This window comes from Molossus molossus, unplaced genomic scaffold, assembly GCF_014108415.1.
Source record: "Molossus molossus isolate mMolMol1 unplaced genomic scaffold, mMolMol1.p scaffold_m16_p_12, whole genome shotgun sequence".
NCBI classification, from domain to species: Eukaryota; Metazoa; Chordata; class Mammalia; order Chiroptera; family Molossidae; genus Molossus; species Molossus molossus.
In genome coordinates this window covers 9,605,461-9,632,364 of record NW_023425347.1, presented here as the reverse complement: position 1 = coordinate 9,632,364, position 26,904 = coordinate 9,605,461, and the positions used below count along the sequence as shown (strand labels likewise).

Below are 26,904 nucleotides of genomic sequence, written 5' to 3'. Positions count from 1 at the left end.
CTCTCCTCCCAAAAATGTCGCTGAGATTAACCACACAAGGTTCTGGTCCTTTTGGAGGACTAGGTAAGGTGCCTGGGAATTTGGGAGGCCAGGGAAGGAGCACTCTGGGCTTCATGGGATCGCTGAGACATTGGTAGGTAGAGCAAAAGTAAGTGGGGCAGAAGTGCAGAAAGGGAGGTGAAATGACCTAAAAGGTCAATATCTTCTGGAATTGGGATCATAGAAAAGTGGATGATTATAGCCACAAGTGATCACTGGAGACCATTCTCCCCTGCAGAATTCATAGACTGGAAGTCGATAAGAGTCTCCTTTTAGACCGTATGAAGAAGACTCATTTCTTTGGCTTCCATTCACAACACACTACCGGGCAACTGACAGCAGTTTACCACAGGGGATAGAGACAGGCCAGGCCTGGAGAGGCATATGGATTGAGGGAAGTGTACTTTCAGGAAGGCTAGAACAATAGACAGCTATTAATTTTATCTGCTCTGCACCCCATCTTTCTTCCTTCTATTTCCTGGACACCAGAAATGGGTATGTGACACAGGACAGGTAAATTACTTCACCATTCTGATCACGGTGACTGTCCCAAAGGTATAATCAGTTGGGCCAAGCTGAGCTAACCAGAGTTTTTCCTGGGCTTTTTCATACAGGAGCCCGGAGAAAGGCTCTTCCTCTCTGGTTAAAGGGTTGCTAAGGACGCGAGTCAGACTCTGTGTCAGGAATCCACCTGTCGGAGAAGCTGGTTTGGCCGGAAGAATTCTGCACACTGAGAGAAACTGAGACCAGAGCCGAGATGGCGAGTTGATGGTCTTCAAGTCCCTGACTTGAAACCCTTACTTGGCAAGGCCACCTCTACCCCTGCCTGCCCTTCATGTGGTTTGGTCCCATGAGCCAACAAATCCCTCCTTGGAGTTCTGCCACTTGTGACCAAAAGAATCCTAATTCAGGTAGAGTTGTGAATTAAATGAAAACTTGTGAAAATATAGCAAGAATGAAAAGGCTTTGAAAAGCTATGTTCTGAGTAGAAAGAATAAGGAAGGGACAGGCCTGCCCCTTGGGGAGAATGGCATGATGCCATTTGGTGATTGAGAATAAACAGAATGTTCAAATTATTCTCCACTTTTACTTTCTGGAAGGGAATCTTCTTCAGATTGGAAAGGTAAAAAGAAACTGGACTAAAAGGGAATTGAAACCCAAGCTAGTTGAGGAGACAGTAAGACAGGGTCACTGGCCCTGACATGGGCTCATCTCCAGCCCTGCTGGGCTGTTGGTGGAGGGGACACTTTGCCGTATGACTTGGAGAGACGCGCTGTTGTAGGAATCATGACATGGGATGGCATGCTGTAGAACTGGAATATGTGTCCGATCAATTTCAAAAGCTGTTGGGATTCAGGGTGAAGTTCTTAGACTTCCCAGGGTGGGGGTGAAGTCACACCTTAATTTTAACAAAATATTCAAGTCTGAACAACTTGAATGGAGGAGCAGCTTTGCTTGGAGGTGGTGAGTAGTGAGAGGCAGCGACAAGAGGATGGATTCTGTTTGGGACATGTTGCACTTGAGGTGCCTGTAGGTCATCGGGGCAGGGCTGTTCCAATAGCAAATTGAACATTTTGATCTGGAGCCCAGAAGACAAGTCAGGGCTGGTGAGGTTGCTCAGAGCGGGTGGTCATGAGCAGGAAAGCAGTAGCCAGGTGGTGAATGAGATCCCCCAGGGATCTCATGCATGTAGAAGAAAAAAGAGCTGGCTCCAAGCCAGAAGCTTCAGGGTAACTTATTTTGAGGGCCCATTGTTCCAGTGGAGGAACAGCAGCCAATGGAGAGAAAGGCTTCAGAGATCAGCAGGATGTTAGGGGAGGCAGAGAGAAAAGAGAGCCTGAAAAAAGAGGGCAGTGGTTCACAGTGTCAAATGCTACAGGATGATGATGCTAATGAAGAAAGATGACACTGGATTGTGCCCTAGGAGGTTAGTGGTGACCTTTGAGAAATAAACATGGGCATAAAAGTTGAACAGGAAGAAGTGAGTGGATGAGTGAACTATCGCCTCATTTCCTTCCTCCCATGGTCACTGCCTTAGCAAACATCTTATCTCTCAGCCTTTCATTCTCAGAGCTAGGTGTTCTGTCATTGTTTTCTTCCCACGTCCACACCAGCATCTAGTCTGCCACCAGGCTCACCTTCCCACGGCACAGCTCTCGGCCTGAGGAAGAATGTGCAAGCCCCAAACCTAGCACATTAATTAGCTGGAGAAATACTGACTTCAAAGCTCATGAATGGACCCTGAAATCTCAGAGACCCAGCACCATATGAGTTTACTTCTCACTCAGAAAAGGGCCCTCAGAAGCAGGGTGGGGTTGGGCTCTGTGACACATGATCACTCAAGGGTGAGATTGACAGAGGTTCCGTCATCTCCACTCTCTGCCTCCAAGCTTGCCATGGTGCTGATATCCAAACCAGGAGACAGAATAGAAGCCCCTGGATGGAAGCCCAGCTGTGGCTTAAAGAGGTGGGATTTGGGCCAGGCCTGGGAGTGGTGCATATTACGTCATTTCTATAACATTCTGTTGGCAAGAACAGAGTCACATGGTGAAACTCAACTTAGAGAGAGGCTGGGGAATGCAGTCTAGCTGAGTCACAGGAAGAAAGGAAAAACTTGGTCAATCCTGGTGGTCATGGCATTCAAGATCTTGCAAAATTGGATCCAGCCCGCTTTTTCTAGTCCTGTCCTTCTGGACTTTGACTTACTCCAAGGCACAGGAGAGCATTACTTACTGTTCCTCACACATACCATTCACATTCCCATTTTCCCCCTTAAGCAAGAATACTCCTCCTACCCCTACCTACTGCTTGAAATTCGAATCATGCTGTAAGGTGCAGGGATATGCCACCTCTTCCACAGAACCTTTCTCTGAGTTGCAATGAGTTCTTCCTTTTGTAATTTGTTTATCCCAGACTCCATCACTCTTTATCTCCTCCTTGTATTATAGTTATAACAGTTAAATAAATTCCCATCCTTCTATCATCGTGGACTGTAGACTCATTCAGGGCAGCATGAACTCAGTTATCTTTGCTCACCCTATATTTACAGTAACTATGGTTCTATGATCCCAAATCAGGTTGTGTGGTCTGAGATGTCTTAATGTACATATCAGGATCAATTGGGTAAAATATTATGTTGTGGCCATCTTCAGGAATGTCCTGGAGCAGAATTCTGAAGACATAATAGAAACTAATGAATACTGTTGGTTGAAATGGAATTGATTCACTGTATATTGTTTAGTAACATATAAAATAAGAAAAAATAACTTAGAGGGACTTTTCAAATAGTAGCAGAGCTGGTTTGAGAAATGTCTCAGGGTGCTGGCTTGCCCAGAAGAATTACTAGCATTCTGGACTCTCACAGCCAAACAGAAATGCCTAGATACTCCACTGAAAAAGTACAAAAATTGATTTCTAGAGGAACAGAGTGGCCAACGGCCTGCAGAACAACATGCCTGAGTTTTGCTGTGACTACTGCGATCCTTACCTCACCTCCATCTGTGAGAAGGACACACTGCAGCGGTAGGAAACAATGTGAAGACTGCGGTCAGAATGGACCGAAGAGCAGGCTCAGAGTCTGACTAACCAAACGACGCAGCACATCGGGGAGATGCTCCTACTCCACTCTCTGCTCCTCCCGCTGCGGGGGCGATGGTCCCACCTCCCCCAGCCTTCCGGGCCCTCCTCGCCCTGTTATGATGTCAACACCCCATATGGGGGGCCCTCCCATGATGCCAGTGAGGGGTCCTCCTCCTCCTGGAATGATGCTGTGGGACCTTCTCCTGGAATGAGACTGTCTACGGGAGGGCACATGGCAATGATGCCTGGGCCCCCAGTGATGAGACCGCCTGTCCGTCCCAAGATGATGCCAGGAATGACTTGACCAGACAGGTGAGGTGAGAGGGGAGCCTTTTTCTATTTTCTATTATTTGTTCTACTTCACCAGGAGAGCTTGGTGCTAAGACTGGGTGTTTTCTAACGGCACGACGAGGAGGGCTCACTCCCTCTTCCTGTCTCGGAGAGAATAGTTTGGGAGGGGAGTATGGGACAAAGTGAAAAGCAATTTTCATTTGTACTGTGAAATGTGAAAATAAAATCATCAGCTATTTTAGTTAAAAAAGAAAAAGTACAAAAAGTCAGTGAAGTAGAAACGTGGTATATTGTGGTTGGCATTTTGTGTTAGTGCTTGACCATTTGTGCTGGCAAGGGCTTTCAAAGGCACTCCTGGGTTCTGAGATGCTTTTAAGATGAGTGGTTTTATTTGGTATCTGTAATGGTTATTCAGCAACTAGAAGCTTGTTTACAGATTTGTGGCTAAGGACCTGTGTCTGTGAGTTATTTTGTCAACAAGTCACCCAGGGATGGCTGGCTTCAAGTCAGCTTATCGCTTATATCTGAACCTCAATTATGAACGGTAACACAAGGAAGACATTATTTTAATAGTAAAAATGTTTGTGTGTCTCTGTTCCATTCATGGCTGAGATTTTATTGTCATTAATCCGAGCTGCAGCAAAAAGGAGCAGGTGAAAAGGTGAGCTGTTACCAGAATGAAGCTTCTAGGGCTGTGGTTGGGCTGACTCCAATCTTGGTTTTCAAGGGGAGTAGGCTGGAGTAGTGTATCCTGGGCAGGCTGCCTTCAACACTCCCTGTCTGTCTGTGGGACAGGAGACACCTCTCTAGGCTGCTAACACCACAGCCTCTCCCATAAGCCATGTTACAGGGGAGTGGGGAGAAAGGTGGGTAGGTCAATGTGGAAAAATCTCTGCTGCCCAGTTGCTGATCTTCCTTCCAGATCCCCCAAGAGCCCTAGAATCTGTGACACTGGCCTGATGTGGAGCCCAGATTAGCAAGACTTTCATGGTGATTTGTTAAAGGACAGTCCATCCAGCCCAATCTCACAGTTTTTTCTTTTCCTACATTTTTGTCCAAATGGCAGGTGTTCCCAAGACACACCCCAATGTGTCTTTGCTCATTCTGTGTCTTCTTTGTGGAATGCCTCTCCTCCCTCAACCTGTCTGACCCAGTTGGAATCCAAAATATCCTTTAATTCACCTCAAATGGCAGTCTCTTCACTCTTCCTTTAACATTTTTTCAAAAATATTGATTTGAGAGAGAGAGAGAGAGAGAGAGAGAGAGAGAGAGAGAAAGAGAGAGCATCATCCACATGAGAGAGAAACATTGATTGGTTGCCTTCTGTACATACTCTGAACAAGCAACCTCTCAGTGCACGGGATGATGCTCAACCAGTGGCTGTTAGTTTCAGTTCAATGGTAAACAGACATGGTGAGAGTGAATGTCCTTTCTCTTTTACTGATCCCAGTGGAAAAGCAATCTTTCACCAGTAAGTATAATTTAACCTTTAAATGTTTATAGATGCTGTTTGTCAGACTAAAGAGTTTTCCTTTCTGCTGAGGGTATTTTTTTTTATATCATAAATGAGTATTAAGTTTTGTCAATGCTTTTTTTGTGTGTTTATTGAGATGATCATAAGGTTTATCTTTTTATTCTGTTAATATACCAAATTGATTGCATTTCAAATGTTAAGTTAACCTTGAAGTCCTGGACGAATTCCACTTGAACCTTTATTATCTTTTCAAAATATTATTTGGTTTGTTTTGCCAATATTTTGTTAAGGATTTTTGCCTTATGTTCATAAAGAATATTAACCATAGTTTTGTTTTCTTAGGATGTCTTTGTTTTTAGTACTAGAGTAATAGTGAATCATAAAATGAGATAGAAATTTTTCTTTCTCCTCTGTTTTCTGGAAGTGTTTTTGTAAGATTGATATTATTTCTTTCTTAAATATTTGATAGAATTTGTTGGAGAAACTGTCTGGACCTGGATTTTTATTTGTGTGAGGGCTTTAAGTTATAATTCCATTTCTTTAATAGATATAGGCCTACTCATACTTTTTAATTTCTTCTAATCTATATCTTTTAAGGAATGTGACCATTAATCTCACCTGTGAAATTTATGGCCATATAGTTGTTCATATTCTTCCTTTATTATTCTTTTACTATTTGTAAGATCTGTGGTGATGTTTCCTTTTTTACTTCTGATGTTGGTAATTTGTGTCTTCTTGGTCAGTCTAGTTAGAAGCATATCAATTTCATTGATCATCTCAAAAATCAGTTTTGGGTTTTATTGATTTTTCTCTATTATTTGCCATTTTCTGTTTATTTATTTATTTATTTTTAATTTTTAATTTTTTTTTGTTACAGATGTTTCTCCATTTTTACCCCATTGGCACCCCCCTCTGCATCTCCCCCGCCCCGTCCCTGGCTTTCTTGTCCATGTCCATTGGTTATGCATGCATGCATATAAGTTCTGTGGTTTATCTCTTCCCACCCCCCCACCCCCTCTTCTGAGGGATGTCAGTCTGTGCTCTACTTCCATGTTTCTGGGTCTACCGTATTCCTCAGACTGTTATGTTCATTATATTCCACAAATAAGTGCGATCATAAGATATTTATCTTTCTCTGTTTGGCTTGTTTCACTTAGGATGATACTTTCCAGGTCCCTCCATGTAGTCTCAAAGGATAATAGATCTTTATTTCTTACAGCTGCGTAGTACTCCATTGTGTATATGTACCACAGCTTTTTTATCCATTTGTCTACTGATGGATATTTGCGCTGTTTGCAGATCTTAGCTATTGTAAATAGTGCTGCTATGAACATGGGGGTACATATATTATTTCTGATTGGTGTTTCAGGCTTCTTAGAATATAGTCCTAGAAGTAGGATCACTGGGTCAAATCGCAGTTCAATTTTTAATTTTTTGAGGTAACACCATATTGTTTTCCGTAGTGGCTGCACCAGTCTGCATTCCCACCAGCAGTGTACTAGAGTCCCCTTTTCTCCACACCTTCGCCAATACTTGTTGTTTGATGATTTGTTGATGGTGGCCATTCTGACAGGTGTGAGGTGATACCTCGCCATTTTCTGTTTTTATAAAAGAAAATAGTAATCATAGTGTACCTTTTATTTCAGCAGTGAATAATGTTCAGTAGTCATAATAATTAAAAAAATTTTTTTAATCCTCACCCAAGGATATTTTTTCATTTATTTTCAGACAGAGTGGGAGGGAGAGATAGGGAGAGAGAGAAACATCAATGTGAGAGAGACACATAGATTGGTTGCCTCCTGCACAACCCCAACCAGGGCCAGGGACTGAACCACAACTGAGGCACGTGCCCCTGACTGGAATCAAATCTGTGACTCCTTGATCTAGGGGCCGACGCTCCAACTGCTGAGCCAAACCTGCAAGGGCAGTTATAATAATTTTAATATTAACTAAAAAAGATGCAATAAAAACTATTATGCAACCCTATTTGGAGGATGAGGAAAGTGGAAGAAGGGAGATAGTTTATAAAACTGTTTCTTATTTTCATAATAAAATGTCAATAATAGACTAAAATGGATTAAACGCTAATGGATTAAATAGACTAAACGCTTAGAAATCTTCCTCATGGCTGACATCAGCTAATTGGTTTCTAGTTCTAGAAGTCCTGTAAGCACCCGTGAACTACTTGTGTCATGGAATTTCCATCTGTTTTCCATACAGGAGGTGTGCTCTTTGGTTCTCTCTAGGCCTTATAGTTTACAGTAGTCAAAACAATTTAGGATTAGAGAAAATTTGCTCATTTTAAAGGACAGTTTTACTGCTAGTCTTTTCAGTCATGAATATTACCTACTGAGAACTTGACTGCTGTCAAAATCATTTTAATTAAACCTAATTATAAAAAGAAATTAAAAAATGATTTTGACTATTTCACACTCCAAGATGACATTCAAGCTTTGCTTTTCAGTTATTTCTAAAGTTATTTCTACAGTCAATGCTACATTTACCTTTCTCTCCCTTTCTACCCCATAAGGGTCTATCCAAAGCTCCCTTCCTTTACTCCAGGTTTCCACATTTTCCATTTGCCCCTTTCTTCTGGAGCTCCTTCTTCGAAGAGCTGGAAGTGGGTGGAGAGAGGCTGGCTTGGCTTCCCAGCAGTTTGGCTTCCTGCGTCTCCAGGCAGCCTCCTTTTTTCCAAGGGCTTTCCGAGTTTGGGGTCCAGCAGCTGCCAGAATTTCAAATGCTTTCAGATATCAACTTATTAAAGTTTTAAAAATGTCATCATTCTCCAAAGTGACAACTTCTCTCCCAGAGGAAGATGTCTAGAGAATGTTAGTTCATCTACTACTCCCTCTGTTACTGCTACTTGTGAGTGTAAATAAAAGCAATTCAGGCATCAACTCCTCCCAAGGAAGTGTGCATTGATGTAAACAAAACCTGCCCCTGGGCTGCTGCTTGGCTTTTATTTCAGGAGTGGCCGGGAGCTGGTTGCTGGTCAGGTGGCAAAGCTTGCAACTACACAGGATCCGTGGTACCTCCATGGTGAGCTTATGAGCACTTATTGTCTGGACTTGTTTCATTCTCAACCTTTATACTTGCTGGAATATAAAACTTTAAAAGAAATGACTTCTGAGGTGACTTGCCTTTTGAAAGAATTAAGAGGAGTTCAAAAAGGATGTCGTAGGCCATGATCTGAACACAGGGGAAAGTTGGTGAGATTATATGATGACTCAGATTCTGGGAAACTAGCTGGGCTTTTCTGATGGGTTATCCATTCATCAGAGATGTGGATAGGCGACAAATCCTCTTTTCAAAGTCTTCCAGGCCAAATTTAGAGTAAATAAAACTCATGTGTGTTTGGCATTTGATCCCATTCAAAGTTGCTTTTTGAGAAGAGTTTTGACCCTATATACAGGAAATCTTGTGGGCAAGTCTTTGTGATAAGATAGGATATAGTTCAGGCTTTAATTTTATAACAAAACTATAACTTGGTCACCTCTCTCTGAATTCCTGGAGCACATGGTTCCCCGCTCAACCAGCAAACTGAGTCCTGACCCTCTGGCAGAGGTATGAAACCTGGTCGTTATGAGCAGATAATTTGGAGTCAGACAGACTGGAGTTGGACATTCAGTTCTGCTACATACCATTGGCAACTTTTAACATATCTGTTCCTTGGTCTTTCCATCTGTAAAATGGTTATAATAGTACTTATCCACAGGGTGATTGTGAGGATGAATGAAATAAGGTATGTTGAACACTGGAGACCTTACTCTGTGCAGGTGCGTGGTACTAAGGGAGGTGTAGAGGAAGCAGGTATTTTGGTTATTGTTTCTGGTTAGTCATCTTAAGTGTTCAGCTCCTGCCAAAGTCTGGTAAGAACATTGATCTTTGAGAGTAAAGATAATAACAACTGCTAAGATTTATTGGGTATCTACTATGTGCAAGGCCTTCCTCATTTCCTTCTCACCACAAGCATAGTAGGAGAAACCCAAAGCACATGCCATCCATTCATTCCTCTTTGGTAGGCCCTATGCCAGGTCACGTGAGAGGAGCAAACGGCTGCCTGCAGGCTATGATGTAGTCTTATGTACTCAGCCTTTACTGAGGGTCAATGTGAGGAATAGCCATGTGATAGACATTGTTATTGAATATGGAACATTTCATTGTCCAGTAGTCTTTATAGAAACCATATGTCATGAATTCCTCTCAAGGTGAAGCAAAAGGTTGTCTCTTGATGTTTCTTTTTATCAGAGCTATCTGAGTTTAATGCCCAAAGATTTTGATTCAGAAAGTTTGAGTAGGGTTGGATAACTGTATTTTTACAATGCTTCCTCTCTCCCTCCGTGAATCTTAGGCACAGCTAGGGTTAGGAACTTCTAGTGGGGCTCATGAACTTTCTCTGTGAGGCCTGATTGTTTGGCATCATGGAGCTAAGATTTGTGCTCAGTTACAGCTTTCTTCTATAGACGGAATGTTTATGTCCTCCCAAAATTTGTATGTTGACTCCTAAGCCCAACATGATGGTATTAGGAGGTGGAGCCTTTGAGAGGTGATCAGGTTCTGAGGGTGGAGACCTCATGAATGGCATAGGTGTCCTAATAAAAGAGACCCAATGTAAGGACATGTGAGAAGATGGCCATCTCTGAACCAGGAAACAGGCTCTCAGCAGATACTGGATCTTCTAGGGACTTGATCTTGGACTTCCCAGTGTCCAGAACAGCAAGGCATAAATTTCTGTTTTTCCTAAGCCACCCAGTTGATGGCATTCTGTCGCAGCAGAATGAAGGGCTAAAAGACTTACTTTCACCTAGTTTTTCTGATAAATATTTGTTCCTTTTTTATGCCTTGTCTCTTTCTCTTTTATTTGTCTTTAAAAAATATTTTTATAGTCCTGGCCGGTTTGGCTCAGTGGTTAGAGCGTCAGCCTGCGGTCCGGAGAGACCTGGGTTCGGTTCCCGCTAAGGGCATGTACTTCGGTTGCAGTTTGTCCCCGGCCCTGGTTGGTCGTGCGGGTGGCAGCCACTCGATGTGTCCCTTCACGTCGATGTTTCTGTCTCTCTCTCCCTTCCTCTCTCTCCCTCCCATTCTATCTGTACAAAAAATGGAAAAATATCCTCGGATGAGGATTAAAAAAAAAAAAAAAAAAAAATATTTTTATAGTTCAGATATCATTTATTGTAAAATGCTTTAAGTCTCTCTTCAGCATAAGAGCAAATTAATAATAAAATAAGTGTAGTTGTCTACCGAAAGTTTCCAATAGGTGTTCCTTAAAACATTCTTTATTCTGTCTTTCTCTCACTCTTTCACCTACCTTTGCCATTTTTAATTAACCGAGTAACAAAATAAACAATTATATTTATTTACTTTAAAAAACACTAATGTATTCTTAAGGGAGACTGGCTCACTCTCAAATGTCTTGAGGCACCATAATTGTGAAGAGAGAGTTCTAGGTGAAAAACTTCGACTCAGAGATAATGAGATCAGAGAGGGCCGTAATGAGTTCAAAGGAAGGTGCTGGGATAAATGCAGAGGATGCTAACATAGGGGAAAGTCTGTCTGATCTCCTGGACCTCCCACCCATTCCACTGATGTCAGTTGAGATGCCCTTCTGACTACAGTGTCAACATGCAGCAATTATTTCATGTTTGTTAAACCAAGATGAGAGAACTTTTGTGAAGAGAAACGTGGCCTAGGTCCCTGAACATAGCATTTACAATAATCTTTCCTTGCTTTGCAGCAAACCTTCATTGGATAAAAAGAGGCAATTAAAAAAAATTTTTTTTAAATCCTCATTTGAGGATATTTTTCCATTGATTTTTTTTTAGATAGAGTGGGGTGGAGGGAGATAGAGAGAGAAACATTGATGTGAGAGAGACACATCGATTGGTTGCCTCCTGCATGACCCCCACTGGAACCAGGGATCAAACCTGCAGCTGAGGTTCATGCCCTTGACTGGGAATTGAAGTGAGAATCTTCAGTTTGCAGACCAACTCTCTAACTGCTGAGCCAAACCAGCCAGGGCAAAAAAAGAGGCAATTTTAAAGATCATTGCAAGATTATGGAATAACAGGTGTCAGGTTATACATGGGAAGATGACTGATTAGGGCCTGGGCAAAACAACATTGGCTTTAATCCAGAGTTGGGTCTAGATTAAGATAGTAATACATATGTGACCAGCTGTAGGCATGGTCTTCTTTTCTCTGTAGGAAAAGATTTTTTTCTTTTCATTTAGTATAAAAAATATTCCAGTATCACCAGACTGTATTAAAATAATCAGATGGATGTAACAGTTTTTAAATTAAATTTGAGTAATACTGATAAATATCTATATCCTCCCTCCACTGTTAATCAGCATAAGTGACTCACCACTAAGTTAACCAGTCTTTCCATTCCAGAGGAAATCATAACCCAACTATTTAACCTGGGCACACTACTCCTGTTTTCCAGAGTCAGTTGTTCAATTTCTATTTTTCTAACACCTGCTGTGTACACATTTGCACTAGATATTGCCATTATCCTGTAGGAATTTATTGAATTGGGACAGTACATTATGAATACAATACAATATGCAAAAATGATTACTGGTACAAAGCAGTGTAAGTAACTGTGACAGGAGGTGAAAGCACAGTTGTAAGGAGTTTAGAGGCAGGCATAATCACGTGAGTTGGTGAAATCCAGGAAGGCTTCTCCAAAGAGTGTGACTGGGTCTGTGGGAAAACCACCTCATTGGACAGTCCTGTAGGGAAACGTCCTTCTCCAGTCACAATGGTCGGTGCCTCCGGGAAGCCTTCCTTTCCTCTTTCACCACCACATCTCTGCTATTTCTCCCACCTAGAATGCCCAACCTCTTTTGTCACTTGCCACAAGTCTCCCAACTTTCCACACCCAGATCGTGGATGTCCTAGAATATATGACTTAGGTATGGGAACTTTCTGTTAATGGTAATCACTCCCTACTTTTGAGTAAAGTTGTAAAATGATAAGTGTGAACCAAGGCTGAATTTATGAGAAGAGAATCTTTTCCAAACATTTAACATAATAGATTTATGCCTTCTATTTGTTATCCTCCCTACAATATATGAGAAGGGGTTAAAAATAATTTATTCATTCATTAGCCCCCTATGTGAGGAACGGGGCTAAAGACAGGGCAACCTTAGCCAGTGGCAGGAAAGCAAGTGAATTCTCTAGACTAGATCCTGGAGACAAGCGAATTCTCTAGACCGATCCTGGAGACGATGTCTGGAGATATTTTTGGTCGTCACAGCTTGGGGGCTTGCTACTAACATCTAGGGTTTAGAGGCCAGGGACTCTGTCTAACGTTCTACAAGGCACAGACTCTCTGCAACAAAGAACTGTCTGGACTAAAGTTGAGAAACTGTACTAGATAACCTAGAAGTTACTGATTGACACCCAGTTAAGAGAAGATTGCCTGGAAAGATTTATCTCAGAGGAAAAGAAAATAACTAGCAAATCCGATCATCTTACAACATTTTGACCAGAAAATGAGTCAAAGAAAGCATTCAGCTAATTCAGTGCCAACCCTTTCCTGCCTCTACAGCTGTTCATTCAGTATAAAGCTGACATTTTTAACTTTGACTCTGCACATAGCAATGCCAAACAAATGACTTCAGGGAAAGCATACCACTGACTCATTGCCAAGTAGTATCGTCATCTTTTTAATTTGTTTAGTTTCTTCTTGGGTGCGTCAAGAGTTCCCACTTCCCAGGTGTGACTAGGTTAGACAATTCTCCCTAGTATCCATTTCTCTTTACAGGAAATGCAGTGTGTGTGGTCAAAGTTGGGGAAGGACAAGGGTACCTAATGAAATCCTGAGGGGGTCCTGTAAACTTCTGTCAAGATTTTCCCTTCATAGGGTTGTAGTCTTGGCTGAACGCAGGCTGTTGACGAATCTTAACTATGGTTTTGCATGTTTATAATACATTTACTTTAGGGAACCAGGGTTTGGAATTTGTTTTAACTTTATTTTGACTATTAATGTGTAAAATTTATGTACATGTTATAATAATATAAATGATTTATACACGTGTTAGCTGTACTGGTGAGTAAAATTTTTAACCTATAAAATTAATTAATTCCACAAGTATTTATTGCATGTCAGCTATGTCCAGATGTGAGACTAGGTACAATACCATGGGAATTCATAGTCTGATTTGGGAGACAGCCAAATAAAAAGATAATTACAGTAAAATGTGCTAAGTGCAATGGCAGGGCAATTATCAGTGTTATGGGAGCACAGTGAGAAGTCCTGTGAGCCGAGATCTGAGCCTGAGACTTGGAGGTTAGCAGGAGTTAGTGATAAAAAGTGTATATAGGAGTAGAGGGGGGAGTGGGAGGTGATATTCCATTAAGAATGGTGAGCATGTGCAAAAGTTCACAGGTTAGAAAAAGAGAGTATGGAGAGTTCGGTGAACTTTAAGATATTCAGCAGAGTTATTTTGAAGATACAGATTTAGGATTCAGGAACATATGTAGGTGAAAAATGTATTCATTGTACTGATTAAGTAAAGACAGTATGTAAAACGTTGAGAGAACAGGGCCTGAGGGAAACACAGACAAGAGATGTGCAAAAGAAGAGGAGCCAAGACTTGAACAGCTTGGCAAGAGGAAGTAAAAGGGCAAGTCACAGCTGGCAGAAAATATTCACAATACTGATATGTAAAGAACTTCGACAAATCGGTAAGAAAAAGTGAGCAATCCAATAAATAAATGGACAAAGGAAATGAAAAAGCATTTCATAATAAATGACAAGATCCTCAACTTTGTTGGTAATCTGGGAAATGCTAGTTAGAGCCATAAAAGATATTATTTCTCACTCCTGTGATTAGCAAGTTTAGAAAGTCGGACTATACCAAATGCTGACCAGAATGTGGACCAATGAGAACTCTGATATGCTGCGGGTAGGGGTGAAAATAAGTGCAACCACTTTGGGAGAAAATCAGCATTAACTTAGTAAATACGAAGATGCATACATCTTACATGTTCAGAAGTGCCAGTAGGCATGTGGCAGTATCATTTATAGTAACAAAATACTGTAAATAACCAAATAAATCTTTGATAGTAGAATAGAAATATTTACTTTTGTCTATTCAGACAATGAAATACTATAGAGCAGTGGAAATGAACAAACCACTACTCTATCTGTGTTATAAATGGAATTTGTCCCTAAACATTCATGTATTGAAGTTCCAACTTCCAGTATATCAAAATGTGACTGTATTTGGATATAATGTCTTTATTTTATTATTTTTTCTTCAGATAGAGTGGGAGGGAGGGAGTAGGAGAGAGAGAGAGAAACATCGATGTGAGAGGGATACATTGACTGGTTGCCTCCTGCCCAACCCCGACCAGGGCCAGGGACGGACTACAACTGAGGTACACGCCCTTGATCGGATTCGAATCCACAACTCATTGGTCTGTGGGCCAATGCTCTAACCGCTGTTCCAAACTGGCCAGGGCTGGATATAATGTCTTTAAAGAGGTAATGAAGTTAAAATGAAGTCATTGGGGTGGGTCCTAATCTAATGACCTGTGTCTGTATAAAAAGAGGACATTAGGACACAGACACATAAAAAAGAAAGACTGTGTAAAGACATAGGAAGAAGATGTCCATCTATAAGCTAAGGAGAGAGGCCTTAGAAGAGACCAACCTTGCTGAGATCTTGATTTTGGATTTGTAGCCTCCAGAATCATGAGAAAATAAATTTCTGCTTTTTAAGCTGCCATTTGTGGTACTTTGTTATGGCAGCTCTAGCAAACTAATACAATGTATCATAATGAATGGATTTTAAAAATAATTTAAGGTTGGCCCTGGCCAGTGGGGCTCAGTTCTTTCAAGTACTGTGCCATGCACCAAAAGGTGGCAGGTTTGATTCCCAGTGAGGGCACATATCCAGGTTGCCAGTTGGATCCCCAGTAGGGGTGTGTGCGGGAGGCAACCAATCGATGTTTCTCTCTCACATGGATGTTTCTCTCTCTCTTTCTGTCTCCAATATATATGAGGTTGGATGAAACTGTAAGCCACCAAACACATACAGTGTGTTTCTATTTAGGTAAAGATAAACAAAAAAAACATTAACACACACACTCACCCCAAATTCTTACATTCTGACACTCTATTTATTTATTATATGTGTTTTCAAATTGTTTATTCCTTCTGAGGAACTATAGAAATACCAGTCCCCAAGGCAGTTTATTTCATTTTATCTGTTTATTTTTAAATTTTTTATTAATTTATTTTTGTTACAGGTGTTTCTCCTTTTTCTCCCATTGACACCTTCCTCCCAATCTCCCCCCACCGTCAGCTTTGTTGTCTATGTCCATTGGTTACTCATACATGCATGTAAGTTCTGTGGTTTATCTCTTCCCTTTCCCCCTACCCCCTCTTCTGAGGTTTGTCAGTCTGTACCTTACTTTTATGGCTCTGGGTCTATTTTGTTCATCAGTTTGTTTTGTTCATTATATTTCACAAATAAGTGAGATCATGTGATATTTGTCTTTCTCTGCTTGGCTTGTTTTGCTTAGGATAATACTCTCCAGGTCCCTCCATGTTGTCTCAAAGGATAAGATCTTTCTTTCTTACAGCTGCATAGTATTCCATTGTATATATGTACCACATCTTTTTTATCCACTCATCTATTGATGGACGCTGGGCTGTTTCCAGATCTTAGCTATTGTAAATAGTGCTGCTATGAACATAGGGGTACATATAGTCTTTCTGATTGGTGTTTCAGGCTTCTTAGGGTATATTTGTATACCCTAAGTGGGATCACTGGGTCAAATGGCAGTTCCATTTTTAATCTTTTGAGGTAACACCATAGTGATTTCCATAGTGGCTGCACCAGTCTGCATTCCCACCAACAGTGCACCAGGGTCCCCTTTTCTCCATACCTTCACCAGCACGTGTTGTTTGATGATTTGCTGATGGCAGCCATTCTGACAGGTGTAAGATGAAAACTCATTGTTGTTTTAATTTGCATCTCTCTGATGATTAGTGATATTGAACATTTTTTCATATGTCTCTTGGCCACTTGTATGTCCTTTTTGAGAGATGTCTCTTTAAGTCTTCTGTCCATTTTTTAATTGGGTTCTTTGTCTTTCTTTTGTTGAGTTGTATGAGTATTCTATATATTTTGGAAATTAACCCCTTATCTGATGTATCACTGGTAGTTATGCTCTCTCATACAATGGGTTCCCTTTCCATTTTGATGGTTGTTTCTTTTGCTGTGCAGAAGCTTTTTAGTTTGATGTAGTCCTGTGTGTTCATTTTCTCCTTTGTTTCTCTTGCCTTAGGGTTGTATCAGTGAAAGTTCTGCTGTGTGTGATGTCTGAAATTTTGTTGCCTACATTTTCTTCTAGAATTTTTATGGATTCACGAGTCACATTTAAGTCTTTTATCCATTTTGAGTTTATTCTAATGTATGGTGTAAGTTGGTGGTCTACTTTCATTTTTTTGCATGTAGCTGTCTAATTTTCCCAGCACCATTTATTGAAGAGGCTGTCTTTACTCCACTGTATGCTCTTGCCACCTTTGTCAAATATTAATTGAGCATATTGCCTTGGGTCCATTTCTGGGTTCTCTGTTCCATTGATCTAACTGCCTGTTCTTGTGCCAGTACCAGGTTGTTTTGATTTCAATGGCTTTGTAGTATAACCTGATATCCAGTATTGTGACACTCCTTTAAAAAAAGTGGATATTAATTCCTGTCCTCTTGAATGTGGGCTGGACTTAATGAATCATTTCTAATGAAAAGAATAAAGTATAAATGATAGTGTGTGACTTTAAAAAGATTTTTTTCCTTTATTAATTTTAGAGAGAGAGGAAAGGAGAGGGAGAGAGAGAAATATTGATGAGAGGGAAAATTGATTGGCTGCCCCTGCATGCCCCCACTGGAGATTTGGCCAACATCTGGGCATATGCTCTGACTGGGAATCGAACTGGCAACCTCTTGGTGCATGGGTCGACACTCAACCAGTGAGCTACACCAGCCGGGCGAGTGTGTAACTTTTGATACTAGATCATAAAAGGCAATGTGGCTTTCTCTTTGCATCCTCTTGGATACCTGCTCTGGGGGAAGCCATATGCCATGTTCTAAGGACACTCAAGTAGCTCAATGAAGAGGTCCATGTGGCAAGAACCTGATGCTTCTTGCCAACAGCCATGTGAGTACACCATCTTGGTAATGTACCCTAGCCCCAGTTAACCCTTCAGAAGATGCAACCCTGGTTGAAGTCTTGACTGCAACCTCGTGGGAGATCTGGATACAGAACCATTCAATGAAACTGCTTTCAAATTTCTGACCACAAAACATGAGAAATAACAAATGTTCATTGTTTTAAGCTTCAGAGCTTTGGAATAATTTGTTACAAGCAATAGATGGCTAATACAATATATTATAGAAAAAAAGTAAGGGAATGATAAACATAAATTTCAGGGTAAAGGTGACCTCTTCTGTGGAGGGCAGTAGATGAAATTAGTGAGGGGAACATACAGACTTTAAAAATGCTAGTAATGTTTTATTTATTTATTTTTATTTGGGTAGCAATCACATGTATTTTCATCTTATTATTTAAAAAATTGTATATCTGTGTTATATACACATATACATTATATATATTTTGTATATGAGAGCTACTATATTAAAAATAACTGTGGACAGAGAAACAGAAGGAAATCCAAGAGTTAAGTTTCATGGCAGCTAAGAAATGAATGAAGATGTAGAGAGCAGGTAATGGTGCCTAAGAAGTAGGACTGACTAGATGACACAGGAGGACTACCAGACTGCGCTGAGCATCCAGTTGAGTTTGTAGACAGTGGAGATGGAGTAGCAGCCACTTGTGTCAGGCTGAGCAGCTTCCCTCCAGCCATGCCCAGCAGTGCGGGGTAAGCCTGAAGAATACACATCATAAATAGCCCTTAGGAGCAGTCTTGCCCTTGCCAACAAACCCCAGCTCAAGTGTCAGATCTTCCATGAAGTTCCCATGGTCTGTCCTCCTCTCCACTACAGCTAGGTGCATAATTTCTTTTCTTATGCCTTTATCAAAATAATAACAGCCCTGGCCAGTGTGGCTCAGTTGGTTAGAGTGTTGTCTTGTGCACCAAAGTGTCATGGGATCAATTCCCGGTTAGGACACATGCTCAAATTGTGGATTCGATCCCTAGTTAGGGCACTTACAGGAGGCAACCCATTGATGGTTTTTCTTTCACATTGATGTTCCTCTCTCTCACTCTCTCTTTCTCCTTCTCCTGATCTAGAATGAATAAAAAAAAAAGTTTCCTTGGGTGAGGATTAAAAATAAATAAATAAATAAACAAACAATTAAATAAATAAATAGCAACAACAATTCTTAACCCTTATAACACTCACCATGTACTAGAAGCACTATGACAGTGGTTCTCATGTTTAACTACATTTTATCTTTATACCACTCTGTGGAGTAAGTACTCTTATTATCTCTATTTTATGAAAGAGGTTACACAATAGTCATAGGAAGGCCAGGAGCTGTTCAACTCTTAAGCACCAGGGCACAACCAGCACTTCACACGGCTTCCTAAGTGGTGGGTACATGCAGAGATCCCAGCCCATGTTGCATTTGATGGCAATACATTTGCATTTTTATGGCCTTTCCAGACTATGAGATAATAGATGGTTCAGACCTGTCTTAACTCAATTCTGTGTCCTGCACTTGGTTAACCAAATGAACAAAAGAATGAGTGCTGGGTGTAATGTAAGATAACCTGTTGGTTAGAATGCTCTGTAGCAAACCATGTCGGTGCTGCATGTCCATGTTATGGACTGGATGTTTGTGTTACTCCCAATTTCCTATAGTGAAACTCTACCCTCCAATATGATGGTATTTGAAAGTGGGGCCTTTGGAAAATGATTAGGATTAGATGAGGTCATGTGGGCAGAGCCCTCGGAATAGAATTAGTGCCTTTAGAGGAGTCACTAGAGAGGTTGTTTCCCTTCTTTCCTCTCTGCCATGTAAGAATACAACCGAAAGAAGACAGTCTGCAACCTGGAATAGGGTTCTCGCCGGAACTTGACCCTTGCTGGCTCCCTGATCTTGGACTCCAGCCTGCAGACCTTTAAGAAATAAATTTATATTGTTTTTAAGCCACTTAATCTATGGTACTTTGTTATAGCAGCCCAGAGAGACTGAGATAGCCCCTATTACCTAGGATTTCTTCCCAGTTTTGTACACATCTGTTCCCACTTTGCTTTTAATCCAAGGTCCAGCACATGTGTCTCTGTTACACACATTGTCACAGGACTGCCAGAGCCTGCTTTGTCTGCATTTACAAAGAGAAAGAAGTGTCTGGAAATTTATGTTCTCCCAAGGGCAGCCATGGCCAATGACAAATGAGTGCATGGGTATAAACAGTCTAGCTCCTTTACCCCTGACTGGGACAACTCTGAGGTCTGACCTGCACCCTCTGAAGCTCCTCATGTAGGATTAAGCTAAAGGCATGCTTCATGGGCTTTTGTTTATGGGGTAGATAGTATTTTTCAAAGATGGCCGTAGCATACCTCCCATCACACATGCTTTTCTGCAATGGAGTCTTTCCATAGGCTCCTCAAAGTTTGGAGGCCCTCCTTTTGTGTCTGGGATGGTCTGAGTGATTGCCTGTAACCAACAGAATGTAGCTGAATCAATAGAACTTCACCACTAACTTCTGAACTAGGTCACAAAAAGTCTTGCAGTTTCTGCCTTGGTCTCTTAGAACTCTTCTTCTCCAAGATATTTCCTGTTGGAATACTTGCTCTTGAAACCTAAGATCCATGCAATGAAAAGCCCAAAGACACATGAAGGGCCAAGCAGCATCTGGTCTTGGTGTTCCCCATATCTCTCACTAAGTGGCCCCAGGCCCAGCACTAGCAGCAGCCAGCCTTAGTTCACAGCTTGACCTCTCCTGGGCACCTCTAAGCCCAGCACAAGTAGCAGCCATCTGCACACCTCTTTTTAGTTCATGCCGGCCCCAGGCAGAACACAGGTGCTGGCTGACCTTGGCCTGCACTTCTTGCGAGGTCCCAAAGCCAGTGCACCTGGTGGATGGCTTCAGACCACACCCTCCTATTGATGTGCCAACATAATCCAGGCTCAACTACAATAAGAGGATGCACACAACCCACATGGGGGGGGGGGGTTGCGTCTGGAATGCCCAGCTAAGGTGAATGGGAAGGCTCTGCCACTGTACCCTACAGGACACCTACTATATTAGGCCACTGTACCAAGTGCAGGAGATGTAGCAGCTATACCTAATACATAGAAACAAACACAGGGAGGCTGCCAAAATGAGGAGACAAAGAAACATGTCCCAAATAAAAGAACAGAACAAAACTCCAGAAAAAGAACTAAACAAAATGGAGAAAAGCAATCTACCAGATGCAGAGTTCCAAACACTGATTATAAGGATGCTCAATGAACTTAGAGGAAGAGTAGATGAACTTAGTGAGACCCTCAATAAAGAGACAGGAAATATGACAAATTGGAACTAGAAAACACACAAAAAAAACAGTCAGAAATGAAAAATACATTAATTAAAATGAAGAATATAGTGCAGGGAATCAACAGTGGAGCAGATAAAACAGAGGATCAAAGCAGAGATTTAGAAGATAAGGAAGCAGAAAACACCCAATCAGAACAGCAAAGAGAAAAATGAATCCAAAAAAAGATAGTATACGGAGCCTTTGGGACAATTTCAAGTGTACCAAAATTTGCATCATGAGGGTATTAGAAGAAGAGAGACAGCAAAGAATTGAAAACCTATGTACAAATATAATGATATAAAAAAACTTTCCTAACCTTGTGAAGGAAATAGACATACAAATCCAGGAAGCACAGAAAGTTCCAAACAAGATGAACCCAAAGAGTACCACACCAAGACACATTATAATTGAAATACCAAAGGTTAAAGACAAAGAGATGATTTTTTTTCAAAAAAATTTTAATTGATTTTTTGAGGGAGAGAGAAAAGGAGAGGGAGGGAGAGAAATGTTGGCATGAGAGCAAGACATTGATTGGCTGCTTCCTGCACATCCCCCACGGGGGATTGAGCTCACAACCCAGGCATATACCCCAACTGGGAATCGAACTGGCAACCTTTTGGTTCTTTTGGTTCATGGAATGATGCCCAGCCAACTGAATCACACCAGCCAGCGCAACAAGAGACCCTTAAAAGCAGCAAGAAAAAAGCAGTTACTTACTTAGCAGGGAGCTCCCTTAAGACTGTCAGCAAACAGAAACTTTGCAGGCAGAAGAGATTGGCACATAATATTCAAACTGATGACAAGCAAGGGCTTACAACCAAGATTACTCTATCTAGCAAAGCTATCATTAAGACTCAAAGAATGTATAAAGATCTTCCTAGATAAGAAAAACCTAAAGGAGTTCATCACCACCCAACCAGTATTATATGAAAAGCTACAGGGTTTTCTTTAAGAAGAAAAAAAGTTTAAAAAACATGAACAATAAAATAGCAATAAATGCATATCTATCAACATTTGAATTTAAAAAGCAAAATAAACAAACAAGCAGAACAGAAATAGATTCATAGATACAGAGAATATTTTGATGGTTGCCAGATGGGTGGGTGGTTGCGGGGCTGGGTGAAAGAGATGAAGGGATGGTGAAATACAAATTGGTAGTTACAGGGTAATCACTGGGATGTAAAGTACAGCATAGGGAATATAGTCAATAATATTGTTATAACTATGTATGGTGTAAGATGAGTATGAGATTTATTGGGATGAACATTTAGTAGGTTATATAGTAATGTTTAATCACTGGGTTGTACACCTGAAAGTAATATAATATTGTATGTCAACTGTAATTGAAAAATAAAAAATTATTTAAAGTAAATAAAAACAGATAAACAAAACATTGCATCCTTGCTTATCTTCCTTCCTCTCCCTGTCCCTCTTTCCCAGTCTTCTACCAATATGTCTTGAGAACACATACCAATAAATCACTTTTATATAAATTTGTGTCTCAGGATCAGCTTCAGGGAAAACTCACCTGAGATACCTCCTAACCTCGTCTAGTTGGGGGTGGGAAAAGGAACCATTAGGAACTTTCAAGAAGGACATAGACAAACCTGTTGCTGCCTATTGTCACTGAGGAAATCTTACCTAGAAAACAAACACTTGAATGAATGTGTCCTTGGCCAGCGGGACCTGGACATGTCAATAGTTTGGAGTCCATGGTGAGGGTGTAAACATATCTGGTTATGGATTCAACAGGAAGAAAAGAGCAAGGATGGAGAAAGTTGGAGGACAGGGCAGGGGACTGGCAAAGCTGAGGTGGGCATCTGCACAGTAATGGTCATCCAGCCTGGACATGTGGAAGAGGTGCTACCATGAGGTGGTGTCTAGGTCAGGACCACAGTGGAAAACATGAGGCAGGTCATATATCAGGACCAAAGGCTTCAGAAAGAGTTTCAAAATCTCTGAACCACAGACACTTGGGGTCAGGAATGTATGTGAACCTCAGCTGGGAGCCACTTCACTGGTCCCTGACAGACAATGCCTGGGGCACTGGAGCACTGAGGTAAATCTAGTCAGGAAGACTTGGCATGTGGGAAGCAGTTGGCAGCTTGGCCATTGTGGCCTGCTGTTCAAAATGCCAGAAAAATTGGTAAATTTTAATTGGTATTTAATTTTTCCAGGAAAGATAAACTAACAGATGTGGAGGAAGAAAGATAAGTCAAGGCAATGCAATGGGCCCAGAGCTCTTGTGGTTGCTTTCAGACCATTGTTTTCATCTGGGAAGAGTGTTGATTCATGGAGACTGTCACTCAGCTTCCAGGGCTCCTCTGATGACCTTTCACCTCAGGAGGCATTTCCCCCACCCCCAAGCCAGAGGCAGGGCTGTGCCAGACTCTCCTCAAGGAAAGAGAAACTCAGGAAAAATGATTTAATAGCCTTGGCTGGTTTGGTTCAGAGGTTAGAGCGTCGGCCTGCAGTTCGAGAGACCCGGGTTCGGTGCCCGCTGGGGGCACGTACCTCGGTTGCAGTTTGTCCCTGGCCCTGGTTGGGCCCTGTGGGAGGCAGCCACTCGATGTGTCCCTTCACGTCGATGTTTCTCTCTCTCTCTCCCTTCCTCTCTATCAACAAAAAGTGGAAAGGAAAAATGTCCTTGAGTAAGGATGAAAAAAAAAAAAAAAAGATTTAATCGCTTACTTAAAATAAATTGGGATTTTAAGGGTAACAGACATATGATAAAAAAAAAACCCTTCAAACTCTATATAAAAGAATATGCAGTAAAAAATAAATCTACGTCCCACCCCAGCTCCTAGACTCCCACCTGCCCACCCTGGAAACAATGACTGTTCTGAGTGTCAGGCATCCCGCAGAGACACTGCGCAGATATGCTCTCAGTTGCACGCCTTCATACATGTGACAGCCCACCCTAGTGGCCCTAGGAACCAATTGTTAACATTTTCAGGAATTTTGTGAGCAGGTTGTTAAACACCATTATTAACAACTGGACCTTGTGTGAAGAGCTGCAGCGGGCGCTCTTGGCTCAGCGCGCCCGCTGCAATCCCTGGAGGCCGCGCCGCCCAGCCACCGTCATGCTGGGCACTTACAGGAAGCCTTCGGCGCACGGTCACCAACCGATTCGACCAGTTATTTGACGACGAATCAGACCCCTTTCAGGTGTTGAAGGCAGCAGAGAACAACAACAACAACAAAACACAAAAAAGAAGCCGGCGGGAGTGTTGGGGGCCCTGGGGCCAAGAGCGCAGCTCGGGCTGCAGCCCAGACCAACTCCAACGCGGCAGCGAGCAGCGGGGCAGTGTCCGGGCAGAACCCGCTGCCGTCCAACGTCCACGCGCCGAGAAGAGGCGCGTAACAAAGAAGGAATAGACGTGTCGGAGGAAGACCTGGTCAACAGCTTCAGGATGAAGGGAAAATAACTGACAGCGGACTAGATCGGCGACCACCTCGTGAACGACGATTTCAAGAAACCAAAGGGCCTGGTTAGTATGGTAAGATGCTGGAGTGTGTTAATTTTTGGAATTTGGAAAGCAGACAGCTTTACTTTATAAGGTTGGAGCAGCACCATCCATGAAATATAAACCAAAAATCTTATTGTTTGTGAATTTCCCATATTGCTATTAGTTTTGGTCTTAAGATGATACATGACTGTTCCACAGAAGGTGAGAAGTATCTTTTACCTCTTCCTTCATTAGAAAATTAGGTTAGTAATGGGTTCCTGAATGGGAGTGTCAACTTGCTTAGTAAAACATACATGGAAAGAATAACAAATAAACAGGTTTTCTAGTCTTCTGCCATATTTATTGTTAAGCAGAAAAAGGAATTTTATTTACAGTTTTAAAGATTTTTTGCCACTCATTAATTTTTAACCTATTTGTGGTAATGTCCAGTTTTTAAAATATTGGAAATCTTAAATCATAAACTGTCTGCTGCTTGCTGATTATTCTCCATATGTTTCCAAAAGAGAGATTGTACAGCACAACAGTTATTCATTTGAATTAGAGTTATTAATCTAGTTACCTACTAGTTTGACATCTTAGGAAGGAGGTAATTGGTTTTGAATGATGGTTAACTTGTGCTGGTGTTTTGGATATTATGATGCTGAGAGTGTTCTGTATAGCATATTTTATTATTTGTACACTGTGCAATGAAATCCTTTATATTAGTAAAACACAGTTACTTTATGTAATATATACACACTTGTATATTTTTTACATTATTAAATATTTACTAGCTCATACATATATAACATAATTTTATATTTACAAACATACCTGTTACCCAGAGGCAAGTATTAATTTTTATTTCTTTATTGATTTTTAGAGAGAGAGGAAGGGAGAGGGAGAGAGAGATAGATACATTGATGAGAGAGAATATCGATTGGCCGCCTTCTGCATGCCCTATATTGGGGATTGGGCCCACAACCTGGGCATGTGCCCTGACTGGGAATCGAACTGGCAATCTCTTGATGCATGAGTCGATGCTCAGCCACTGAGCCACATCGGCTGGGCCAGAGGAAAGTATTAATTTAGTCCATCTGGACTATTGACCCCTTCTAAATTAGTATGTTTTAACTTGCAAGTATCTTAACTCATTTCTGGACATGTAACGTGTTTATAAACCTCTTGATTTCTAGCAACATATGGAAAATATCTGCTATTAAAAACACTTCACATGTTCCACTCACTGTCAGCCATTGTTGGCATTCTGTCACTAGAAAATACACAGCAATATCTGATATGTTGCAAGCTTTCAAGATAGCCTGAACTTTAAAAAGTTGGTCCATTAGTTGTGTCTGAGGGATGTAAATTTGCCTCCTATTTCACTTTGTGTCAAGAGCTAAATCTATGAACCTAACTTTCTTTTATTGGTGGGTAATGACGGAAAATAAAGGTTTTATTTTCATGCTCAAAATAAAAAAATTAAATATGACCTTATAATTAAATAAATTATATTAAAAAGAAAGACACAAAACTCATAGCCTTAGTTACTTTATACATTTTACTCTTATCTATGGTCTTGAAGTTATTTATATATATTGTATCTGTAGTGTGGAAATACTACACATAATGGTGTGTTATTTGCATCTCTTTGCAATTCTGCGGTCAGTGAGGATATGGTGGTGGCTTGGCATTGCCCATGGTGGGAATACTTAGAGCTTGGAAACCAGCAAAGGGTACAGATCAGAGCTTGATTTATTGTTTTGCTGATTGTCTAGACCAGGGATCTGAAACGTTTTCTGTGACGGGCCAGAATGTCAATATCTTAGGCTCTGGGGGCCTCATGGTCTCTGTCGCAGCTACTTTGCCATGTTGCACAAAAGCAGCCATAGAAGATATGGAAATGAGTCAACATGGCCGTGTTCCCAATTATACTGACAGAACCAAGGGCTGTTGTTTGCTGACTCCTGTTCTAGACTTAAGAAAATGGTGAGGATATCATAATTATGCAGATTAAACACAAAACTATTGTGTCTAACTTCATTATGTTATGAGCTGAGGAAGTATTCTTCCAGTATTTAACAACTACTATCTGATTCAGCAAAGTTGCTCATGGCATTGATAAGCAAGTGAAGTTGCAACATATTTGTTGTTTCACTTTCATTTCACTTATGAATAAAAATGAAACATCAACCAATCATGTTTGAATCATCCTCATTTGTCAAAGATATGAGTGACTTCTTTGCTGATTTAATTAAGCTTTATTCCTGGTCTGGTTTTGTGACATGATTGTTAGTGATAGAATTAAAGAACTGACAACGGATTTTGTAAGAAATAACAATTCACGTTGATGTCACAGCATGAAATTTGCAATGAAGAGTATAGCATATTTTATTATTTGTAAACTGTGCACTGAAATCCTTTTCTATTAGTAAAACACAGTTACTTTATGTAATATATACACACTTGTATATTTTTTACATTATTAAATATTTACTAGCTCAGCATTGCATATAACTGTTCAGAACCTTGCTTTTATTAACAATATAGTTTGAAGAATCTTTCAT

At 41.0% G+C, this 26,904-nt stretch overlaps 1 pseudogene; it reads left to right on the top strand.

Annotated features, from left to right (window-relative positions):
• Positions 1–3,490: 3,490 nt before the first annotated feature.
• LOC118627284 lies at positions 3,491–3,934 on the top strand (annotated as a pseudogene).
• The last annotated feature ends 22,970 nt before the right edge of the window (positions 3,935–26,904 follow it).